Consider the following 24043-nt stretch of genomic DNA (forward strand, 5'->3'; position numbering starts at 1 on the left):
TGGGCACATGAACAATGATATTCAGAGAGAGAGAGAGAGAGAGAGAGACATTGATCTGTCGAACATTACACAGAACACCTGTCTGGATTTGAGTGGAGTTTGTCTGATTCCAAAATATGTATCCTTGCAATGACCTCACACTGCATTTGAAGTGATGAATAAATCTTTCCATTCCCACTGAGCCTCATAGCCCATGGGCATTTGTGGTTCACTGAGTGGCCCCATTATTCTCTGACTTGGTTTTCTCCACTGAGATAGAATTTTTTAAACCATTTCTGAAGCTTATCTCATACGAATCTTTGCAGCACAGATTCTGTTCTGTATCCAGCAATCAAATTCAAAATCCACTGAGGTTTGGGATTCTCCAGGCCATTTGTTAAAAAAGACTCTTACGCTTGAATGCTTTAAGCTCCAGTATTCTCTTTTATTCTTTTTTGAGTCTGTGACATTTTTTAAGGTTTTACTCTTTGAAACATTTTGCAATTCCCATTGTTTGCACAGATGTATTGCACAAGAGAATGGTATGGTATCTGCCTTCCCAGCTCTTCCCCTTATCTGGTCTTAATCTTATCAAATTCTCAAAAAGAAAGTTTAGAAAAAAAGGAACTTGAACCTGGTGTGGTTTGTAAATTCTCTGTGTTAATTAGTATTTCTTCTACTCTTTCTAAACGTGTCATTTTCTTCCAGGCCATGGAAAAGGCCCACACACTTTGGGCAGGTGGGTGTGCCTGCATAATATGTACCAAGAGACTGGTACTAAAGTCTGCTGGTACCAAAGTCCTCCATCCAGATCCTGGCCAACCCCTAACCAGTAGCATATCTTGGGTAAGTTACAATTTTTTGAACATTTACTAATTTACTCATATGTTAAGAGGAAACAATAATTATAACTACCTTCTTGGGTTTGTAGAAGAAATAAATGTACTTTACTTGACTTAGTCCCAGAGGAACTTTAGTAAACCAATTTTTAGATATAATTCTTTTTTTAAAAAAAAGATTTTATTTATTTATTTGAGAGAGAGAGAGAGAGAGAGCATGAGCAGGGGGAGGGGCAGAGGGAGAAGCAGACTCCCCACTGATCAGGGAGCTCCAAACAGGGCATGATCTTGGGATCCTGGGATCATGACCCAAGCTGAAGGCAGATCTTAACCAACTGAACTACCCAGATGCTCCTGATTTTTATATAAAATTCTTTTAAAATAAAGAGATTTCATTTTAGAAATTTAAAAAAGGAGAATACAAATGTTTTTTTGAAAAAAAGCTCCAATGTTAATATAATACATTTTTTTTTATCAGTTTCCATTCCATCATAATGATTTATGGGAAAGAATACCCAGGCTTCTCACTATCAATGTGTTAAAAAGTGGGGGTTTGTTAGCAACAAAGAAGCAAATTCTTTTCTCCAGCCTCCAGAAAGGAGAACAGCCCTGCCTTCATCTGGATTTTTTTTTTTAAGATTTTATTTATTTATTTGAAGGAGAGAGAGAGAGTGAGAGAGGGCATGAGAGAGGAGAAGATCAGAGGGAGAAGCAACTCCCCGTGGAGCTGGGAGCCTGATGTGGGGCTTGATCCTGGGACTCCCGGATCCTGACCTGAGCCAAAAGCTTAACCAACTGAGCCACCCAGGTGCCCTCAATCTGGATTTTAACCTGTGAAACCTGTCAGACTTTTGGCCATGTAAGAGAATCAAGTTTTGTTGCTTTCAACAGTAAGGCTGTGGAGAGTTGTTATACCAGCAAGTGGAAAACTAATCTACCTACCCTGCAGCACCCACTAGGAAGCATGCTTCATGTGAGCAGGAATTGATCTTATGGTCGCTATATTTCTTGTATCAAGAGCAGTGACTGGCACACAGTAAATATTCAATAAATTGTTGATGAGCATTAATTAATAATTTTGGATTGATTAATCCTTTTGTCAGATTCTATATAACTCAAAAGAAACATGTCAACTAATAACTTCTTACATTTTATAATCCACAAAGCATGTTTATATCTACTTGATTTTATTTTAGGGTAGAATATGAAGGAAGGACACAAAGTGTAGAGACTAACTTTTAATTTGAACGTTGAGAAACTGAAGATCTGAGATGTGAACGAAATTTTGCTGCTTCAGGCAGGTGGTAAAGGGGCAATCCTGTCCTCCACGTCTGGTATTTGACTTTCAAATCCTTGTGAACATCTAGTGATTAATTAATTAATTTCTCTAGCCATATTCATCCATAATCGAGTACTTAAGAACTAGGCAGGGTATTAGGAACTGAAACAAAGTAAACAAATGGTTCTGCCTCTGTAATTCAGAACCTGGTAGCAATATAGACATACAAATAATCACTCAGTATAGTAAGATAAAGCTCGCAGTTAAAGAAGGCAGATTCAACACATTTTTTAAATTCTCTCCAAATGCAGTCTTAAAATGATACTACAGAAATAAAATAGGAAAAACTAGTAACTGCAGAGCCAACTCAAAGAGGACTGAGCATATAAGATTGCTCCAACGTGTGTTTTCAAATAGAAGTGGATGAGGAGTGTGACTCTCCTATGGGGCAGAGGTGGTCCCAGCTCCTAGTGTTCATGAAGACGGATCTAGAAATTAGGGAACTGGCTGTCAACAACTTCCTGCAGAGACTTAGGCCTGAAGCAGTCCAGGAACTGCAGAGGAGGGTCAAGACACAAGGTGAACACAGGGACGCAGATGAAAAATCTGGAACGGTCCAGTTATCTTTTGCATAACCCTCCTCTTTCAAAGACAGAAGACATTGAAGTATGCACGCGGGCTTTGACAGACAATGCAGGTTTCCTAAATAGTACGTTTTTCCAAATCCTTTCTTCCTTTCCTACCTTCACTATTTATTTTTAAGGATTTTATTTATTTATTTGAGAGAGAGAGAACACACAAGCAAGGGAGCTGCAGGCAAAGGGAGACACACGCTCTCCGCTGAGCAGGGAGCCCAGTGTAGGACTGGATCCCAGGACTCTGGGATTATGACCCGAGTTGAAGGCAGATGCTCAACCGACTGAGCCGCCCAGGCATCCCTGCCTTCACTATTTAGCCTTAAAACACACACACACACACACACACACACACACACACACACACACACACAGGGATGCCTGGGTGGCTCAGTTGGTTAAGTGGCTGCCTTCGGCTCAGGTCATGATCCCAGCATCCTGGGATCGAGTCCCACATCAGGCTCCTTGCTCCACAGGGAGCCTGCTTCTCCCTCTGCCACTCTGTCTGCCTGTGCTCACTCTCTCTCTCTCTCTCTGACAAATAAATAAATAAAATCTTAAAACGCACACACACACACACACACTCTACCCTCCCATTCTCTACAGCATTTGGGGTAGCTTTGTAAAATCAACCTGAGCAATAAATTCCAGCCAATACGATCAAAGTGGAAGCCTTCTGGGGAGCTTTCTGAAAGGGTGGATGCATAGAACTACAGCAGCATATTGACATGACAGGTTATAGCTGAGAGAATTAAGAACACACTGTCCTGCCGTTGCTAAGCTATGAAACCAATGACAGCAACATTCTAGTTCCAGATTTTCTACTCTGTGAAAAAAAAAGTAACCTCTACTTTCTTAGGCCATCTGTAGAAGTGTTTCTGTTATTTGGAGGCAAAAATCATCCCTAAAAATTACACATACAATTCAGTAGAAGCTAGAAAAGATACACATATATGAAGTTATGAAAGAGAAAAATGTCGATGAGACAAGGCCCTGAGGGGTTGGCCTCCTAGAGCCCAGGTAGAGATTAGCTTTGGGCTGGAAGATTGAGGATGACTTTTCTGCTAGGACAGAAAGGATGGGTGTCAGGATGACTATGAGCTCAAAAAAGGGATTCAGGGGAGACAACATGCTGAGAAATCTTTCGCCTGAAAACCTGATTTTTTCTCTATAAAGCTTTTTACCTTTAGCAGAGAGTTTGAGGAGTTAAGGCAAAGTGAAGTTTGCAGTCAGTCACAGTTGAGGCAGCTAGGAATGGAAGCTGACTACCACCAAGAAGATAGTTATGCAGCTTTGGAGACCCACCAGGATTGCACGGGAATGCTCAGAGGTAGAGCTTTGCACGCAAGAGAGCTGACAGTGATCTCGCAGACACATGTCAGAGGAGTCTATGCTAATAAGACAGCACCATCTAATAAAAAGAACAGGGGCTTTGGAATGAGACTGGCAAGACTGTTTTCCTAGTTATGTCACTTACTAACTTTATTGCATTGAGTCGTCTGCTTTACTTCTCTGAGTCTCTGTTTACAAAACCTGTAAAGTGCTATCTGCGATGTGTGGCAAATAATTGCTAAACAGTGATAAATGGTATCAATGGTGTTGCTTTTACTCCTACAATTACTGGATCATCAGTGACAAGTAATTGATAACCCAAGGGAGCTAATAGACTGAGAGGTCGGCATAAGGGGAATATTGGTGAGGTAGCAAGAATAGTTAAGACTTAGAGAGATGTAAGAACGTGTGCCAGTAGTGAAAGAGAGATATCGGAGTTTAATGTTCCACGTATGAAGCACTTGGGGGCAATAACAAAGACGAGATGCCTCCATAAGTATGATTTGCTGAAGTGTATGTGAAGGACCTTGGACAAGTCATTGAGAAATGTTGAGAGCACAATATAAAACATGTTGACAACAGGAATACTGAAAACATCCAAGTCCAGGATCAAAGTCACAGTAGGTGTAAGTAGCCAGTAGACAAGCAAATGATATCAATAAAGAGGTATGCAGGGGTCCCTGGGGGGCTCTGTCAGTTGAGCGACGAGCTCTTGGTTTTAACTCAGGTCACGATCTCAGGGTTGTGAGATGGAACCCTGGGTCAGGTTCCAAGCTCAGTGCAGAGTCTGTCTGTCCCTCCTCCTCTGCTCTTCCCCCAGCTCACCCTCTCTCTCTCAAATAAGTAACATCTTTTTAAAAAACCAAAAAAAAATAAAGAGATATGCAGAATAACAAAATTGTATGGAATTTGAAGACTGTATATCTATATGAAAATAGCAGGATATGGCAACAGACAACAGGATTGGCAACAGTGACTTAGAGAATTACGATGTTCCCCTCTTCTAAGGGGAGCAGCACACAGGGAGTGGGAACATCATTAGAATAAAATTAGGGACGTAGGAATCAAATGCTGTCATTGTCTAGTTTTGAAACCTTTAACAGATTTTTTTAAAAAAGGTTTATTTATTTAATTAGAGAGCACAGACAGAGGGGTAGAGGGAAAAAGAGAGAAATCATCAGGCATGGGGCACCTGGGTGGCTCAGTGGGTTAAAGCCTCTGCCTTCAGCTCAGGTCATGATCTCAGGGTCCTGGGATCCAGCCCCGCATCAGGCTCTCTGCTCAGCGGGGAGCCTGCTTCCTCCTCTCTCTCTGCCTGCCTCTCTTCCTGCTTGTGATCTCTCTCTGTCAAATAAATAAATAAAATCTTAAAAAAAAAAAAAGAAAGAAATCATCAGGCACACTGTGCTGATCGTGGAACCCCACACGGGCTCAGTCCCAGGACCCTGAGATCCTGACCTGAGCCAAAATTGAGAGTGGTGTCTTATGCAACTAAGCCACACGGGCACTCCAAAACCTTGAACAGATATTTAAATTCCTGGCTCTTGGGTTTTTCATCAAGGTAGTAATGTCTATTTCAGAGGGTTACTGTCTTGTTGCATAAGATAAATTATATTAAAGCCTTAGTAGCTGTCCTCATATATGTAGCACTTTTTATTATCTTGAAAAAAAAAAAAAAGGCTGGAAATGCATGTGGTCCCGGGAAAAGTCACATTTCAGTTAAGATTATCAGGAAAGAACCTTTTAGTTTCTGGATCATGCCATTAGATCACTAGAAAAGAAATTTAGGATAAGTCATTGCAACTTCATTTAACAATCAGCTCTCTTTAAAACACTGACTTACAAGTAGGAGAAAACAAATGGAACTATCTCTCAACTATGAAGTCTTAAAGCAGATTTCGAATTAGAATTGCAATTGCATTTTTTCTTTTTTGCCATTAGACATTTCATCAATACATTCTATTGTCTTGCCTGCTGAAAGACTTTCATCAACGAGAAGATAACCTTTTAGCTAGTTATAAGGGTGAGCCAAGAGACCAGCAATCAATGAATCTCTCAGGCTTTGTAAATGACGGGGCAGTTTCATGATCTCTAACCTTTACTGCACTATAGATATTTGTTAGGAAAAATAAATAAAAGAAAGTAAAACCATTGTGAAACTACTCTACTGGGTAACAGTGATAAACTACATAATATGATGATTACTAATAATTTCTGATCCTCTTTAATGTGTTTGGATTTTCAAGTCTTGATTCAGCCTTGATTGTGACCAAAAAACAAAAGCCGACAAGAAATATTCTCATGTATATATGAATAGCATAAGCTATATTGTTCCATATAATACAGAAACATTAAGAGATAATAAAGTATCTTAATTTTAGTGCTCTGGTAAGCCTGAAGTTTGTTTGCCTAACAAAATGACACTTCAATTTGTACACATTATTAATGTACATGAGAGTTTTATTTTTCCTCAAAGCCAAAATTTTTCTTTTTTGAGGAAGAAAACCAAATATCTACTTGTTGGTTAAAATGCAGTCAATTATTATTATAATTTTTTATTACATTTCCTGAGACATACTGATCTCTGAAAAGGTTGACATTTTGTTTAGTTAATACTTATAAAAGCTATTCCAGACAGAACTTTGAAAAAGACAGAATTTTAGAGCCCAGAATTAAATCGGATTTGGTAATGTTTTTGGCCTTTAGTTATTTAACTAACCTAAGGGAAAAAGGGAACAAATCAATTCTGTTGCGGATAAGAATGACCAAGACAATTACTCTTTCAAATTTTCTTATTACAGATTGTTAATACAAAGACACTACAGACAAGTGCTCTGTATTTAAATATTACTCTGTGAGAATTACTTAAAAAATAAACTTCACTTTTGGATTTTTTTTTTTTTGTATTTTAGTAATTTCAGGTATATAGAAAAATTTAGAATATACAAAGTGTTCCCATGGGCTGCAACACCCTTCCTTAAGTTTCTTCTATTATTTTTGTGTTAGATTTTATGTATTTATCTGAAAGAGAGAGAGACAGAGAGAGAGAGAGCTCAAGCAGTGGGAGAGGGAGAAGCAGACTCCCTGCAGAGGAGGGAGCCCAAAGCAGGGCTCCAACCCAAGACCCTGAGAACATGACATGAGCCAAAGGAAGATGCTTAACTGACTGAGCACCCAGGTGCCCTGAGTTTCTGCTATTATTAATATCTTGCATTAGAGTAGTATATTTGTTAATATTGATGAGTATGGACACATTGTTATTAACTAAAATCCATAGCTTAAAATAAATAAAATAAAACAAATAAAATAAAATAAGGTATAAAAAATAAAATAAAGAAAAATAAGGTTTACTCTTTATGTTAAACATTATATAGTTTTTACACTCTCTTCACTTCAAATTCTGGGCATCTATTTATCTTTTTACTTTCTCCATAGTTTTGCCTTTTCCAGAATGTCAAATAGTTGGAATCACACACAATACATAGCCTTATCACGCCGGCTCCTTTCATTTAACAATATGCATGTAAGGTTCCTCATGTCTTTTTAGGGCTTGAGAGCTCACCTTTTTTTTTTTTTTTTTCCAAGATTTTTATTTATTTACTTGAGAGAGGAGACAGAGAGTGAGAGAGCATGAGAGGGGAGAGGGTCAGAGGGAGAAGCAGACTCCCTGCTGAGCAGGGAGCCCGATCCGGGACTCGATCCCAGGACTCCACGATCATGACCCGAGCCGAAGGCAGTCGCTTAACCAACTGAGCCACCCAGGTGCCCCGAGAGCTCACCTTTTTATTGCTGCATAATATTCCATTGTATGGATGTACCGAAGTTTGTTTCCATTAATTTACTGAAGAGCATCTTGGTTGCCTCCACGTTTGGGCAGTTATGAATGAGGCTGCTATAAATACTTACACACAGATTTTTGAGGAGACATAAGTTCTCAACTCATATGGTTAAATACCATGGAACTTGATTGCTGGATCGTATGGTAAAATTATTTTGTTTTGTTAGAAACTGCTAACCTGTCTTCCAAAGTGGGCGCACCATTTTGCATTCCCATCAGTCATGTGTGACGGTTCCTGTGGTTTCACATCCTTACCAGCATTTGGTGTTGTTAGTGTTTTGGATTTTCACCATTCTAACATGTAAGTAGTGGTATCTTACTGTTGTTTCGATTTGCAATTTCCTAGTGACATATAAAGTTGAGCATCTTCTCATATGTCTATTTGTCGTCTGTTGTATCTTCTCTGGTGAGACTTCTGTTCAGATATTTTGCACATCTTTTAACTGGAGAAAATTGCATTTTTAAGTTAATATTTAGTGCCTCAAGATAGACATAGGCAAAGACAATGATGCCCAAGTCAGTAAGATTTGACCAGAAGTAGATGACTGAATAATGAAAGTCTGTGTCAATAAAAGGGAGTTTTTCAGCCATGGTGTAATATGAATGAGAGCTGTTACCATGTCCATTCAGGTTCTCTTAGGTGTAAGAAGACTTATTCTCAAGTATATTCCAACTGTTGGATTGGAGAGCTTAACCCATTTTCTCCTGCTGCTATCAAATATTTAAGTGTTTAATATTTAAATTACTCCTCTTGTTTTAATCAAGAACCCTATGTTAAGAATGCTTTCATTTGTTTTACAAGTATTTATTAAGTGGCTACTATGTGTTAAGCACTGTTTTAGATTGAGAAAATGCAGTGATGAATGTTCCTCAGCTAGAGGAACTTACAGTAAATTTGGAAGCATCAGATTAACAAGTAGGTGCATTAAAAGTAAGATAGCTTTAAAGGAAGAAAATTAAAGCTGGAAAATGAATAAAATAAGATAGTATTAATGAGATAGAGGCTGATTAGAAGGGACATCTGATTGGAGGAGTCTCCGAGGAGGGGAAATTTGAACCAAACCTACAGGAGGAACCAGATGGGGGAAGATGGTAGTGATAAGTGCAGGTGTGGGCTGGAAGATTCCAAAACTGAAGTAAGAATGAGTGGAAAAGCCATGAGGTAGGGCTGACCTTGGCATATTTGAGGAATAAAAAGAAAGCAAGTGTAGCCAAAATGTGATAAGTGAACGGAGTGAACTCTAGTAACACTTTGCCCAACGGCTGATTGTTTTCCAAGAAAACAAACCTACAAACAAAAGCAATGAAAACATTTCAGTTACAAAATAAAATCTCATACGAGTGCTAAGTTAAAATTTCAGAGGAATTAAGCAATGAAAAGTTCATAGTATCACTTTCCCATAGGCAATTGGATATTAAAACAATAAATACTAAACCATAAAATACGTATATGCAAGTCTAACCCAATTCTGATGTTTCCCTGGATGGCCATTATGGCAGACACTAAAATATTACCCAACATGTATTTCTCACCTTCATTCCTATTAATAAAACCTTAAGTTCGTTGGAGATTGCAAGGTCCCAGCTTGCTATTTCAGTACCTCTTGCCACAGGGAATAAACCATATGACACAGACAATAACAGTAAGTCATCAGCAAAATTCTAATGGGAGGTTGTAAAAATCTTAATTTTCTGATAAAAGAGCAAGGAACAGAAATGATGGCCTCTACTCCCATACCCCTTCTCCCTTGAAGACTTTCTCGATGTATCCATCTGTTATTAGGAACGTGTGTGAATGATTGCAGTCATTAAGCTACAGCCAAGTTCTCAAATAACACCACTGTGCAACTAAACCTACACAAGTTAACAGCATATCTCCCCAAGCCTGGTGATGGGAGAAAGCAATATATGGCTTCCAGTTAGTCAAGCTTTCTGTAAGTCACCCATGTTCCTAATTGCTAGAACTATTGGATGATCTCTCCGTTAATCAAATATTGAAGAATCACTTTATTTTCCTGGGCAGTGGAGTATATACTGTGCTTGTGCTCAGCATAGTTACTGGGACCTCAGTGAACATAAACAGGTGGAAGCAACAGGCATTGAGCTCTTCTGGGTGAAGCTCTTAAAGCCAGATGTATTTGCCACTTCAGCATCACTAGGAAGCTCGTGCTGTTAACATTCACATTTTATACATCAGGAATCTGAAGTTCAGAAATGTAACGAATCCATGGCCACCCACCTCATAAGTGGCAGGCAGAATCTGAACCCAGGTTCCAGGGTCCTTGGCTCCAATCACTCCATAGGACTGTCTCCTAGAATTACAGAGCCATTTCATTACACGAGGTTGAGGGGCCAGGCTAATGAGGTTTTATGTACAAGTTCTGATTCCTTCAGGGATGATGGAAAAAAGGATAAATAGAGAGGGATTTTCTCTAAGATGCGTATCCTTACTGTACATATTAAGGTTTAGTATTTATATGCATGTTTTTATAACAGTTTTTGTAAGGATTAGTTAATAGTTTTGCCAGGGAAAAATGAAATACAATAATAGTCTTGATCAAGTTCCAAATACTATCTTTGCTGGAATTAAAAATGGCTAAATTATATATATATATGCATATATATATATGTATGTATACATATGTACATATGTATTATATGTGATACATATAATACATACATTTATATAATAAAACATATATATATATTTTTTTCTTTTAGAAAGCTGATTTAAAGAAAACACTGACAGATTGTTAAGAGACCAAATTAGAGGCTAGCCTGCTAATAAAGGTCATTGAACAGTGTGCACTTCTGTTTGTTTTAGAAACTGAGATTTGAGAAAACGTTTGTACGCAGTCACTGCAGCTGTCCAATGTTTTTCTGGAGTTAGAGGTTCCCTGTTGTTATGACATAATTACAGAGCCCTGCGTAACCAAGAACCTCAAAACAATCTGCATTTCAAAGGAACTTGAGTGCCCAGCAATCTGGCAGTTCAAGCCCATACGTTGTTCAAAGAAGGAATTTGATGGTAAAGTCTTTACACAAATCAGATAAACGAGTTACAATAAAGTTAAGAGAATTAATTAAATTAAAGTTAAGAGAATTAATCCTGTTTCTCATGTTTTTCTTTTACATGGATATTAAAAGGCTGGCTCTCTTTTACTATTAATACTCCCTTGTGAAAGTTCTCATGAGTGTGGGAATGTAATTGATAGTAGCATCATTGTTTCTTTCTATTGCTTTTATGTCGTTGCTACCAATGCCAAGGCATACTTTCACAATTTTGGTGATGGCGATGCAAAATACTGTTTGTATTTTGGGAATATGAAATATCTAAACCCATATACTGATAACTTGGGCAGATTTCACACAATCTCAGCATTCAAAGAAATTCATTGAGTATATTAGATATACACCCTTCTCCATTGAGGCATCTGCTTGATGGTCACTCTCCGAGAGGCTTCCCTCATCCCTGCATGGAACAGCAGCCAGATCCCTTCTTCCCATCTCTGCCTTCTTTTATCTTCAGAGAACCTAAAATTGTTGTATCTATATTTGTTTCTGCACTTATTATCTATCGCCTTTCTAGAAAACGTCTTTGTCTATTCTCTGCTATGTACTTAGGATGCTGAATGGGGCTGGGCTTATGGTGGGTGCTTATTAAATGTTGACTGAAATAACTAATGAATGCATATTGCTGATTTCTTCTCTGAACTAATTATTCAACAGTGAGAGTCATAATGTCTTATTCATCTAACATTCGTGTGAAATGTGGACATCATAAGGTCAAATGGGCATTGCTTTGGGAAGATGTCCTGTTCCTTCTCACATGTAATAGCATAGCTTACTTTGGACAACACTAAAAATATATTTACTTGTCAGATTAAATGCTTTCTCATAATTATTTTGATAATACAAGTCCTTGAATCTTGGCTGAAAGAAAGAAACATGATGCTTATTATATTTTATTCTAATATAATGTAACTTAGCGAGGACCATATCATTATTATATAAGATTGCATTTTAAAGGTTCACCATAAGGACTGGAGCAATATTTACTGGCATAATAGTTAAACCCAGGTAGAACTTCATACTTTCTTATCTTAACCATAACCAATAAATTACTTTAATCAAGCATGATACTAAGGAAAAACAGGAAAAGTGATTAACAAAATAACTTTCTAATGGAAACATTTACTCTTAATCTTAACTCTGAAAATGGATTTATGATGAAAATTACAAGATTGTCTCTCCATAGGATGAGATATAAACCCCCATTGGCACTAAACATTGAACAGAATATGTAATAAACTATGAAGATAAAACAGAACTTACTGAAAGAGACATTTTGCATAGTCACACCTGAGCCCCTCCCTGTCTGTATTGAATGCCAGAAGAACAAACCATCAAATTATAACCCAGAGGGAAAGATACTTCTAGTGAAGTCTGATCATCTATCTCATCTACTTTATCATTGGTCCTTGACTAGTTTCAGGTTTCATGATTTATAACAACTATTCTTTCCAGTTAATAGTTAGGTATTGTGACCATTTCTAAATTTTTTAAAATTTTAAAATTTTATTTTTTAATTTTTTAAAAAGATTTTATTTATTCATCAGAGAGAGAGTGAGCACAGGCAGGGGAGCAGCAAAGGGAGAGGGAGAAGCAGGCTCCCCAAAGAGCAGGGAGCCTGATGCAGGACTTGCTCCTAGGACTCTGGGATCACGACCTGAGCCAAAGGTAGACCTTTAACCCACTGAGCCACCCAGGCATCCCCTAATTTTTTTGTTTAAATGAGTGGTGTTTTCACATTTTGTTTGTTTTTGAAATATATTTACCTGGTTTGTTTTTGATTATTTCAGAATTGACAGTGGAAGTGGAAATCCCTTTGCTCTGATGTGTTTAACCAGAAGATCATGGGTCTCAACTATTTTAAATTAATACTTTGAAAGAAAACTTGATTTGTCCACAAATGCATTGAACTCCATGGTTTATTTGTGATTAGTTTTGTACCCATATCTACATCTCTATTTCATATAAATTGAAAGTTGTCTGTATATTATGGCATTTAAAAAATACACACATGAACCCTTTCGAGCATTTTAAAACTCATCTTTTGTGGTCTTTGTGGATGTTGCTAATTTAGTTTTTATGTTACATAACAGAAGAGCAAGATAAGAGAAAGAGTTTCAGTTTATTACAAATAAGCCCCCAACACAAATAACACATTACAAATACTCTTCTTATTCACAGAAATAAAATTTTCAAGTAGACCTAATGATCACTTAATATTGTAATTTAAAATTGTTTTTTCAGGAATCAAAAATGTATCATTAAGTTTGAAACCACTGTAGTGGGTAACATAGTTCAATTATCTTTGTCTACGTTCTCCTAAACATTTGTCCCCTAAATGTTGCTCATATTATTAGATTCAAGTGTAAAGAAAGCATCCAGCTATGGAATTTAAGAGGAAAAAATATCATTATTTCATTTAATGATTTATAGAAATAACAACACCAACAAGCATCCCTAACATCTTTAATGTGATAAATAGGGCAGATGCTAGTCAAGACATGTTAAGCCTCCTGTGTGTCATGCGTTGTGGTCCACATCTAGTGTTCCAAGCACAAATGCCTACAGAGGCCAGGCAGGGAATAAAAATGCTAAGTTTGATGAGGTGCAAACATTAAATTACATTACTGTGTGGATTTGTCCTTCTATTTGTTTATAGCACTCTAGAGACAGAAAAAAAAAATCTTCACTGTAGAAAAGCAAGTGTGCAAATATAATGAAAAATAGCAACTCCTACTTGGTCCTAGTGGCAGGGAAATAATAGTGTAGTAGAGGACATGAATGATCAGATTCTACACACTTTATAGACTTAGTTCTAGATTTTTTTTTTTTTTTTGGTATTTTTTAAGAGCACAAGATAGTGAGAGTGGGAGGATGCACAGGAAGAGGGAGAGAATCCCAAGCAGTATCCACATCCAGCCCAATGCGGGGGCTGAATCACATGACTCTGATATCATGACCCCATACTCAACCAAGAGTCAGGCATGCAACAGACTGAGCCACCTAGGTGCCCTGAAGCAGTTCTAGCTCTAATAGGGTTAACTGTCAAATCAAATGCTGGGTGCAAGAATAACATTCAAATGTAATTCCACGTATATGTGTGAGTGTATATGTATATGCACACATACATATAAATGTATGTATATGTGTCTATTTGTATATATGTGTATATGTGTGTGTATACTTTTATAGTAGGTGATCATTAAATGCTTATATGTGTGTGTGTGTGTGTGTGTGTGTGTGTATATATATATATATATATATAAAGTGTGTGTGTGTGTGTATTTGGGAGGCATGATAGTTTCTGGGTGTAGGGGCTAGAAATCATTTTGAGCATGAGTTTGATGTAACTATTTGACATCCAAGTAGAGATACCAAATAGGCGTTTTAGGGAAGAGCATTTCAGGGAAATGGTTCCAAATATACTCAGCAGAGGTATAGCATTTAAAACCATAAATGAGGTCATCTATAGCCATATGGACCAATATGGTAGACTAAGCCACGTAGGGCTTTCATATATGAGAACTGTGAGTTGTCTGAGTTGAGACATACTGTAGGCACAAAATACCCTGGATTTTGAAAACATACAGTGAAAAAATAACCTAAACTATCTCTCATTAATACTTTTATACTGATTGTATTTTTAATCATGTTTTAATATGTTGTCTTAAATAAAATAAATTATTAAAATTAAAACTGCCTACTCTTTTTACTTTTTATAAAATTTTACAGTTATAATGTGGTTCACATTTGTGGCTGGTTTGACATTTTTCCTGGACAGTCCTAGCTTAGAGTGTGAAGGTAGAGAGGGAAAAGAAAAGCTTCAATGACTGACCCACGCAACTCTTTCATTTAGAGGGATGGTATTAATTTCTGAAACTCAAGTGAATATGGTATTTCAAGAAGGAGGGAATAAAAAGTATAAAATAATGCTGAGAAGCCAAAATTAGATTTAAAACAGAGAAGGGCCACTGGTATTTATGATTTGGAGGTCATTGTTGACTTTGACAAGAGTTAGTTCAGAAAAGATGTAGGGATGAAATCTAACTTGGAGTGAGTTCCAGAGAAGTGGGAAGAAAAGGAATGGAGTGCGAACAGCTTTTAAAATGCATCACAGAACTCCTGCTAAAGCATAATTAATCATACTGGGATTAAGACAGGTATTAATTTTGTCACATATTGACAAGAAAAACTGATAAATAGAAGAAGCGATAATACCTATAGTGATGCCATTAGAAAAAGAACAAGAAATTGAGTATTAATGGATTTGCTGATTTCATTTTGATATTTACCTACCTCAATTTGAAGAAATACTAAAGAGAGACAAATTTCTTTTTTTTTTTTTTTTTTTAAGAGGGATAAAGGTAGTGGGCAGAGGGAGAATGAGAGAATCCTTTTTTTTTTTTTTTTAAGATTTTATTTTTTTATTTGAGAGAGAGAAAGAGAGAGTACAAGTGGGGAAGGGCAGGGAGGGAGGGAGAGAGGAAGAATCTGAAGCTTTGGACTGCACTGAGTGCAGAGTTCCCCCACAGGGCTCGATCCTCCCACAACCAGGAGCCTGTGACCAGAGCCAAAACCAGGAATCCCACCCTTAACAGTCTGAGCCACCCCAGCACGAGAAAGAGAATCTTAAGCAGGCTCCACGCCCCCAGCACGGAAACTGAGGTAAGGCTCAGTCTTATAGCCGTGACATCATGACCTAAGCCAAAATCAAGAGTCAGACACTTAATGGACAGCGCTACCCAGGCGCCCCGAAGAGAAACAAACATTTAGCAATTATAGTAAGTTTCTGGATATTTGCATTTAGGGAAAAGAGCATGAGCTTTGGAGTCTAAACAATCCCTTGTTTGAATTGCAGCTCTACTAATTAACTGTCTGTCATTAGGTGTAATGTAGAACAGGAATTGAACAACTGAACAAGGAGACAAACGCAGGCCTAAGATAAAAGATCGGACTACTTCCATTGTAACTGGAAAAAAGACAGACTAGGCAAAAAAGCAAATTTGTTGCTAAATCTTAAAGTAGGAAGATACAATGTTCTATTATTAGTATATCAGTGGCTGCTTAAAATTACATTTTATGCCTGATGTGTTTTTCAATTAATTTACTACTTTTTAAGAAAAATTAAATTACATTGTTTTTATTTTTTATTATTTATTTATTTTAAAGATTTTATTTATTTGACAGAGAGACAGCAAGAGAGAGGGAACCCAAGCAGGAGGAGTGGGAGAGGGAGAAGCAGGCCTCCCACTGAGCAGGGAGCTTGGGGTTCAGTCCCAGGACCCCGGGATCATGACCCGAGCCAAAGGCAGATGCTTAATGACTGAGCCACCTAAGCGCCCCAAATTATGATGTTTTTAATATAATACAGTGTTATATTGGTTTTGGGTGTACAATTTAGTGATTCAACACTTCCTTATATTACTTTTATTACAGTGCTCATCAAGATAAGTGCACTCAATCCCCTTCACCTATTTCACCCAACCTCCACCCACCTCTCCTCTGGTAACCATCTGTTTGACTCTTGTTAAGAGTTTGGCTTTGGGTTTGTCTCTTTTTTGCCCCCCCTTTTGTTCATTTATTTTGTTTCTTAAATTCCACAAAAAAGTGAAATCAAATGGTATTTGTCTTTCTCTGATTGACATATTTTGCCTAGCCTTATACTCACTAGATCCATCCATGTTTTGCATATGGCAAGATCTAATTCCTTCTTAATGGCTGAGTAATATTCCATTGTGTATATATACCACCTCTTCTTTATCTATTCATATATCGATGGACACTCAAGCTGCTTCCGTACTTTGACTACTGTAAATAATGCTGCAATAAACATAGGAGTGCTTATGTCCCTTCGAATTAGTGTTTTTATATTCTTTTGGGTAAATACCTGGTAGTACAGTTGCTGGATCATAGGGTAATTCTATTTTTAACTTTTTGAGGAAGCTCCATACTGTCTTTCACAGTGGTTGCACCACTGCGCCTTCCAACCAGCAGTGTAAGAGGGTTCCTTTTTCTCCACATCTTCACCAACACTTGTTTCTCATGTTGCTGATTTTAGCCATTCTGATAGGTGTGAGTTGATGGCTCACTGTGGTTTTGATTTGCATTTCCCTTGATGATGAGTGATGCTGAGCATCTTTTAATGGGTCTTTTGGCCATCTGTATGTCTTTGGAGAAATGTCTTTCATGCCTTCTGCCCATTTTTTTAAATTGGATTATTTGTCTTGGGCGTCGTTCTGTGGTATCGGTTCTTTATATCTTGAGCATACTAACCCTTTTTTTGGATATGTCATTTGCAAATATCTTCTCCCATTCAGTAGGCTGTCTTTTAGTTTTGTTGGTTGTTTGCTTCAATGTGCAGAGCTTTTTATTTTAATGTAGTCCCAGTGGCTTATTTTTGCTTTTATAGCCCTTGCGTCAGGAGACCTATCTAGAAGAATGTTACTACAACCAATATCAGAGAAATTACCGCCTGTGCTCTCCTCTATGGTTTCAGGTCTCATACTTAGGTCCTTAATCCATTTTGAGTTTATTTTTGTGTATAATGTAAGAAGGTGGACCAGGTCCATTCTTTTGTGTGTTTCTGTTACTTTTTATTATTATAAGAATGCTGTGTTGAATAGCCTTTTGGCTAAAGTTTTATTTACATCTCTAATAATTTTATTAGGATAAACTATAAGAAACTGCAAGGAGAGGAAATATATGTATTTCTGTAACTTTCAATAACAGTGTTAAAAAGTTCAAAAAGGGCGTCTGGGTGGTTCAGTGAGTTAAGCCTCTGCCTTCTGCTCAGGTCATGATCCCAGGGTCCTGGGATGGAGCCCAGCATCTGGCTCTCTGCTCAGCAGGGAGCCTGCTTCCCCCTCTCTCCCTCTGCCTGCTTCTCTGCCTACTTGTGATCTCTCTCTCTCTCTGTCAAATAAATAAAATCTTTTAAAAAAAAGTTCAAGAAAAAAAATAAATAAGATTTCATTCTCACTAAAATTGCATGGAAGTCCTTCCTTCAAGAATTCTAAAAGACAGTAGTTACTAAAAACAAAACAAAACAGTGACTACCATGATTAAAGGACTACTTCTGTATAAAAGAGTCAACTGATTTCCCCAAAAGTATTTGGATGTTTTATAAATAGAGAATCTGATGCAACTCCTGAAGCTTTCTCCAAGAAAAATAAAGATGCTTCCAAAAATCTGTATTCACTATCAGAAGGTGCTGTGACTTCGATCTTAAGTCATCTTTCCCCATTTTTAATATATTGAGATACTAGGATGAAAATAAGCTGAAAAACATTTTAAAAGTCACTTCTATACACTCTCATGGCATTTGAAACATGTGAAATTGGACACAAATAACAAAGGAAGCATAAAAATGTGGTTTGTAGTTCATTTGAATATCCTTTACTTCCTTGTGATACCAATGGCAATAAACCTGAAAAATGTTTGGCCTCCCTGTTTCAATTTCACAATGGTATAATTAAGTCATTGATCTGTGTTGTACCAACTGAGGCCTTTGTCAGAAAGTAAAGCAAAGATTGGTCTTTGTAAATATATGTAGGTAGTAAGAATTGTAATTATGCATGATTTCAGTTACTGCAAGCCCTGGAATAAGCTGAAAAGGGTCCTGAGAAACAGCTGTCTGTGCCTGTACAGATACAGTGCTTCACGGTTTTCTAAATAATAGGGTTGCAGAGACTATTGTGGATGCTGGTGTGAGGAAATGGAGTAGGAGTGAGGAATTGCTAAGCAGTGTTGAACATTCAGGGCCTAGTGATTATAATCTCTTTCAATGGGGCACTTAAGAGGGTATTATAAAATGTAATAGCATAACAACGGGTGAAGTAGAAGTTAAAATATTGCACTTTTCAAGGCATATCATGAGAAAATGTGTGCCAAGTAAGGTGATGCATTGCTGAGTTCAGAAGCAGTGAATGGAATTTGGAGAGGAACATTTGCATATTTTGAAGGGCTAGAAGATAGATTCCGTGTTTAGAAGGTAGTACCCAGAACCTGTCAGGTGGGGTTGGCTGCATCTAGAAGATTGTTTTGTTTGGGACATGTTAGGATCATTTTCATGTGTTATCTTAGAAATCTCTGAAGTAATAAATAAATAAAATCTTAAAAAAAAAAAGGGGGGGGCGCCTGGGTGGCTCAGTGGGTTAAATCCGCTGCCTTCGGCTCAGGTCATGATCCCAACGTCCTGGGATCGAGCCCCGCATCGGGCTCTCTGCTCAGCGGCGAGCCTGCTTCCCCTCTCTCTCTGCCTGCCTCTCTGCCTACTTGTGCTCTGTCTGTCAAATAAATAAATAAAATCTTTAAAAAAAAAAAAAAAGAAAGAAATCTCTGAAGTAAGGATAAAAAGAACACTTTTTGAGCGCTTTCTTCTTATTAGGCACCCTTCTGATTTACATTGGTATATGATATCCCCTGCAATTTCTTAATTCTTCCTCCACTTGGAATTGATGCCCATCTAGCAAACATGGAAACTGAAGTTCTGAAAGATTACATAATTTTGCTGCCTGTATATTTAATGGGAGACACTGGTATTTGAACAAAATAGCACAACTGGATAAAACTTTACCAAAATCTAAAGCTCATCTTCATTTTTCAAGCCATGAAGTTGTCACATGGGAACTTGCAATGACTTAAGATTCTATTCCATCTTCACACTGAAATGGGTACTAAGTTTCTGTCTGGTCTCCACTCTGAAATAGGTGAACTTCAACTTGAACATAGTATCCTAAAATGTCTTCAAACTTTGGAGGACATTGACTTCTAATAGGTGATGTACATTTCAAAACATAGGCCACTTGACTGCCATCGAAAGCATTTTTGTTGGCTGCTTTCTTCTTTAATCATATCTCCCTAAAATCATGGCTCCAGACATGCTCAATGACTTCTAGTCACCTAAATATGCCATGATCTCAACAACCTGTGCCCTTCCCTAGTCCTGAAGCACTCTCTTCTCTCCAACCTCAAACAACTGCTACTCACTTTGATTTCTTAGTAATTCTCTCCCCAAAACCTTCTCTGACATTTGTAAGTTGAAAGCCTGCCCCTTTTTTTTCTGTTCCTGTCACATTTCAGGTTCAGCCTTTTGTACCATTTAATATCCTATATTTTAATCATCTACTTTCTTCTCTTTCTCACTAGCCTTCAAACACCTTAAAGTTATTCAGTGAGTAACTTAATGAGGTTCCTGAACCTTTTTGTAGACCCATTAGTGCACTTCCTTATAGAATCTGGTTTTAGCAAAAAGCCTCCTAATTCGGTGTGACCAGAACCTCCCATCTTGGATATCTTCATCATCCTCAATACCTGATGAGGTTGCTCATCCTCCCCCACCCCCCAGGTAGTGCCTGGTTACCCTGGCCTGTCTTCAGCAAGAATCCTGTTAGATTGATTTAACCAAAGTCCTCCTTAACCCTAATGTTTCCTCTTATTAATTTTCCATCCACTGACCCCACCCTGCTTCTTGATTATAAATTCTAACTTGCCCATGTTATATTTGGATTAAACCCAGTTCTCTACTGAGGTCTCTTTTCTCCTAAGGCAATAGTCCTGAGTTACATCTGTTTTAACTTCTTTAATGTCCAGCTCTAGTTTTTCTTTGTCATCATGCAATCAATCCAAGACCTGTTTGGGGACAATAAACACTCATCAGGTGATAAATGGACTTAAGTCAAAATATGCAATACAGCCTAGGAGCATCTTGGAATTTATGGACACTTGAAAATGTGCAATGCCTTTGGAAATGCTCCTAAATAAATTGAGGGGACAGAATTGACTTCTCAGCAACCAACTCAAGCCATCCAACTGCTTCAAGAAGTTTTTGAGCCGTAAATACTTCTATGCAATATATGGTGGCAGGAGAAAAAAAAAAGAAGTTGTCAGTCTAAAGGGAAACTGCAGGACATCTATTGAAGGCAGTCTGCCCCATCCAAAGGAAAGGTGGGCATCAGATGGCAAAACATCAGAATAGAAGTACTATGAAGAAAAACATAATAGAACAGCAGTGGTTAAAATATCTGCAAGGTACTATATTGTACGCTACAGGGTCTGAATGGAAAATAAATCTTCCCCAAAGGAGCCCTGAGTGAAGGTTTGATTTGCATTATTAAAGGAAAACACTGTCATTCTCTTGCCTCCTTAATCCAGCCTGTCTCACTTGACAGGGATCTTTCAGTGGCAACAAATTAACCCAAGTCAATCCAACTTTAGGGGGAAAAAAAAGAATTCTTGTCTTTCATTATTGAAAAAACCATTCATGGACTTCAAGAATGAAAATTTTCAGGCATATATGGATGCGAGAGGTCAAGAGATACCCTCTGGATTCATGCAAGGTTTCTTCGTCTTTTTCTTTCTTTGTCAGCTTCTGTAAAAGGAAGGCTGTCACTCCATGGAAAGGTTAAATACCTGCTAAGTGTTCCTGAATCACATTCTCAGAATTTAGCAACTCCAGTAGGAAGAAACTATCCTTTTATTCCTCAGTAATTCCTGTAAAATTTCCAAGACTCAAACTGACGTTTTATTGTGCAAAAGAGAAAGAAACTATGAAAAAGAAAACCAGAGAAACTAACTCCTCCTCATTCGCACCAGGCTGTCTCCTGTTTCTGATTACAGTTTACAATGTGTGGGTTCTTTCCCCGCACCAACAAAGAGCTCTCCAACACCAGCTGGATATCCTGCAGTTGCACTCAATTCTCACACTGTCTACCTGGAGACAGCATCAGGTTTCACAGGTTAAGGGTTCAGTTCTACAAGACTGCTCCTACTATCCAGCCCCACACTTCAGAAACCAATTATGTGTCCAGGTTATCACCCGTGCTTCACCAGTGACCCTCTCCTTAGGTTTGATTAATCTGCTAAAATGTCTCACAGAATGCAGAGAAACATTTTACTTAGCAGATTATAAGTTATTCGCTTAAGTATATTATATATTATTAAGTATATTATTATATTATATTAGAAAGAGGTGGGTGGGGGTGAGGTATGGGGAATGGGCAAAGAGCTTCCATGACCTCTCCTAGTGCACTACCATCCTCTAATCTCTATGTCTTTACCAACCTGGAAGCTTTCTAAACTCCATCTTTCTGGGGTTTTATGGAGGCTTCATTACATAGGCATGATTGATTAAATCATTGACCATTGTTGATCTATTCAACCTCTAACACATCTTCTCTCCCCAGAGGTCAGAAGAATGGGACTGACACTTCCCACCTTCCAAACACAGGGTGGGTTCCCAAGGTAAGGAGTCCCCATCCTTAGGCAGATCCAAAAGTCACTTCATTGATATTAAACTTAGATGTGGTTGAAAGGGGTTTGTTATGAATATCAAGACACCTTTGTCATTCTTATTACTTAGGAAATTCCAAAGGTCTTATGAACTCTATGCAGGAATGGGATGAAGACCAAATATATCTGTTCTATAATAAGTCACAATAGAACACTGCCCTTCTTTTTCATTCCTCTGTTGAGATGAGTAATAAGGCTAAGTAGTTCAGTCACATGTATGTTTCTGGTAGTCACTGGATGCAGGGAATTGATACTGTAGAAAAAAAGTAAAATACCACTGACTTTGTAACATTTAGTTATTTTAGTAGCTGTGTTTTCATCATTAGGCAGAGACTCTAAATTTCATTTCTGATCAATTAATTATAATGAACCTTCCTTTGTTAGATCACAGAGTGTCTTTGAAGTCAGGTCACTATGTCTTTTATTCACAGAAAGAAATTAGTGCATATTTGTGTGTAAAATGTTTATTATAAACCCCCAAGTATTCAATAAATATATTGTAAAATGCAATAAATATGAAAGGATGTTAAAAAAGAAATTACATAATATAAGGGAAGACCAATTAAAAAATCAGAAGTAATTTTTCTTTCAATATTGCTTGAACATTCTTTTTATTTAGATTTTCACATTTTCTTTTTTTCTTCAAAGCAGATAACAATGCAGCAAACACCTCAATCCTGTGTTTTTAAAGGAAAACCTCAACAGACTGCCTAGGCAGATGAACTCAAAGTTGTAGTCTAAGTAAAGATATTAATGTGCTTTCAGTGAATTTTACTACTATGAATTTTTACAGCTTACTTTGACCTAATTGAAATATAATTAACCTAAAAATAAGAAATGGCTTCAAGCTTTGATTCTTATTAAGAACAAATTGTTACCAAATTCTTCCATTTTTTATTCCACATAAAAAATGTCTACTTCTGAGAACTATTTCATAAACAGCTGTTTGGAATATGTATTATTTTTAGCAGGGTTAATACTTATTATAATTCTAAATCAATGATTTCAAAATGCTAATCCTTGAAATGCACTGAGAAAATTTTGAGGACCTAAATATCTGAGCACTGCATTCTCATAGAACAGTGCTATTGTCCTTTTATAACATCAAGATGATCACAGTCTTGACAATATAATATATTTGCATTACACTTTTAATTATACTTAGTTGTTAATTAAGGACACCTTATATTGAACAGCAGCCATCTGACAAGATTAAGGGGAAATAATTGGTGTCAGTAAATAAGTACTTTGTCAATATGAGCATAGCTTTTTATGACATATTGAGAAATAATCGTAATATAACAAACACTTCTGGTAATAAAAATACGTTGGGTGGAAGTTGACATAAAGTTGTACAGTGGGAAGAAATTCAACAGCTTTGTCTATATGTCCAGGTATGAATGGTGCTAAGTATTTCTTTTTTTTTTTTTAAAGATTTTATTTATTTATTTGACAGAGAGATCACAAGTAGGCAGAGAAGCAGGCAGAGAGAGAGGGGGAAGCAGGCTCCCTGCTGAGCAGAGAGCCTGATGCGGGGCTCAATCCCAGGACCCTGAGATCATGACCTGAGCCGAAGGCAGAGTTTTTAACTCACTAAGCCACCCAGGTGCCCCTGGTGCTAAGTATTTCTTGTGATGACTTTGTTGGATCAATCAAATTGCACTGAGGAAGCAATGAGTGACCGTAAGTGGTTTTGGCCATTGTACTGATAGAATCTCTATGGTCTAAGTTCACCTTGAAACTTACTTTGGCCAACACGATGCATGTGATTTTTATCAGG

At 37.5% G+C, this 24043-nt stretch overlaps 1 long non-coding RNA gene across 1 annotated transcript; it reads left to right on the top strand.

The window, feature by feature from the left end:
• The first annotated feature begins 508 nt into the window (after positions 1-508).
• On the top strand, positions 509-13013 carry LOC308350182. Its single transcript, XR_013967503.1, has 3 exons — positions 509-825; positions 8070-8203; positions 12765-13013. It is a non-coding gene; the product is annotated as an uncharacterized lncRNA (long non-coding RNA).
• Positions 13014-24043: the final 11030 nt, after the last annotated feature.

Source organism: Martes martes (assembly GCF_963455335.1).
Source record: "Martes martes genome assembly, chromosome: 10".
Classification (NCBI taxonomy): Eukaryota; Metazoa; Chordata; class Mammalia; order Carnivora; family Mustelidae; genus Martes; species Martes martes.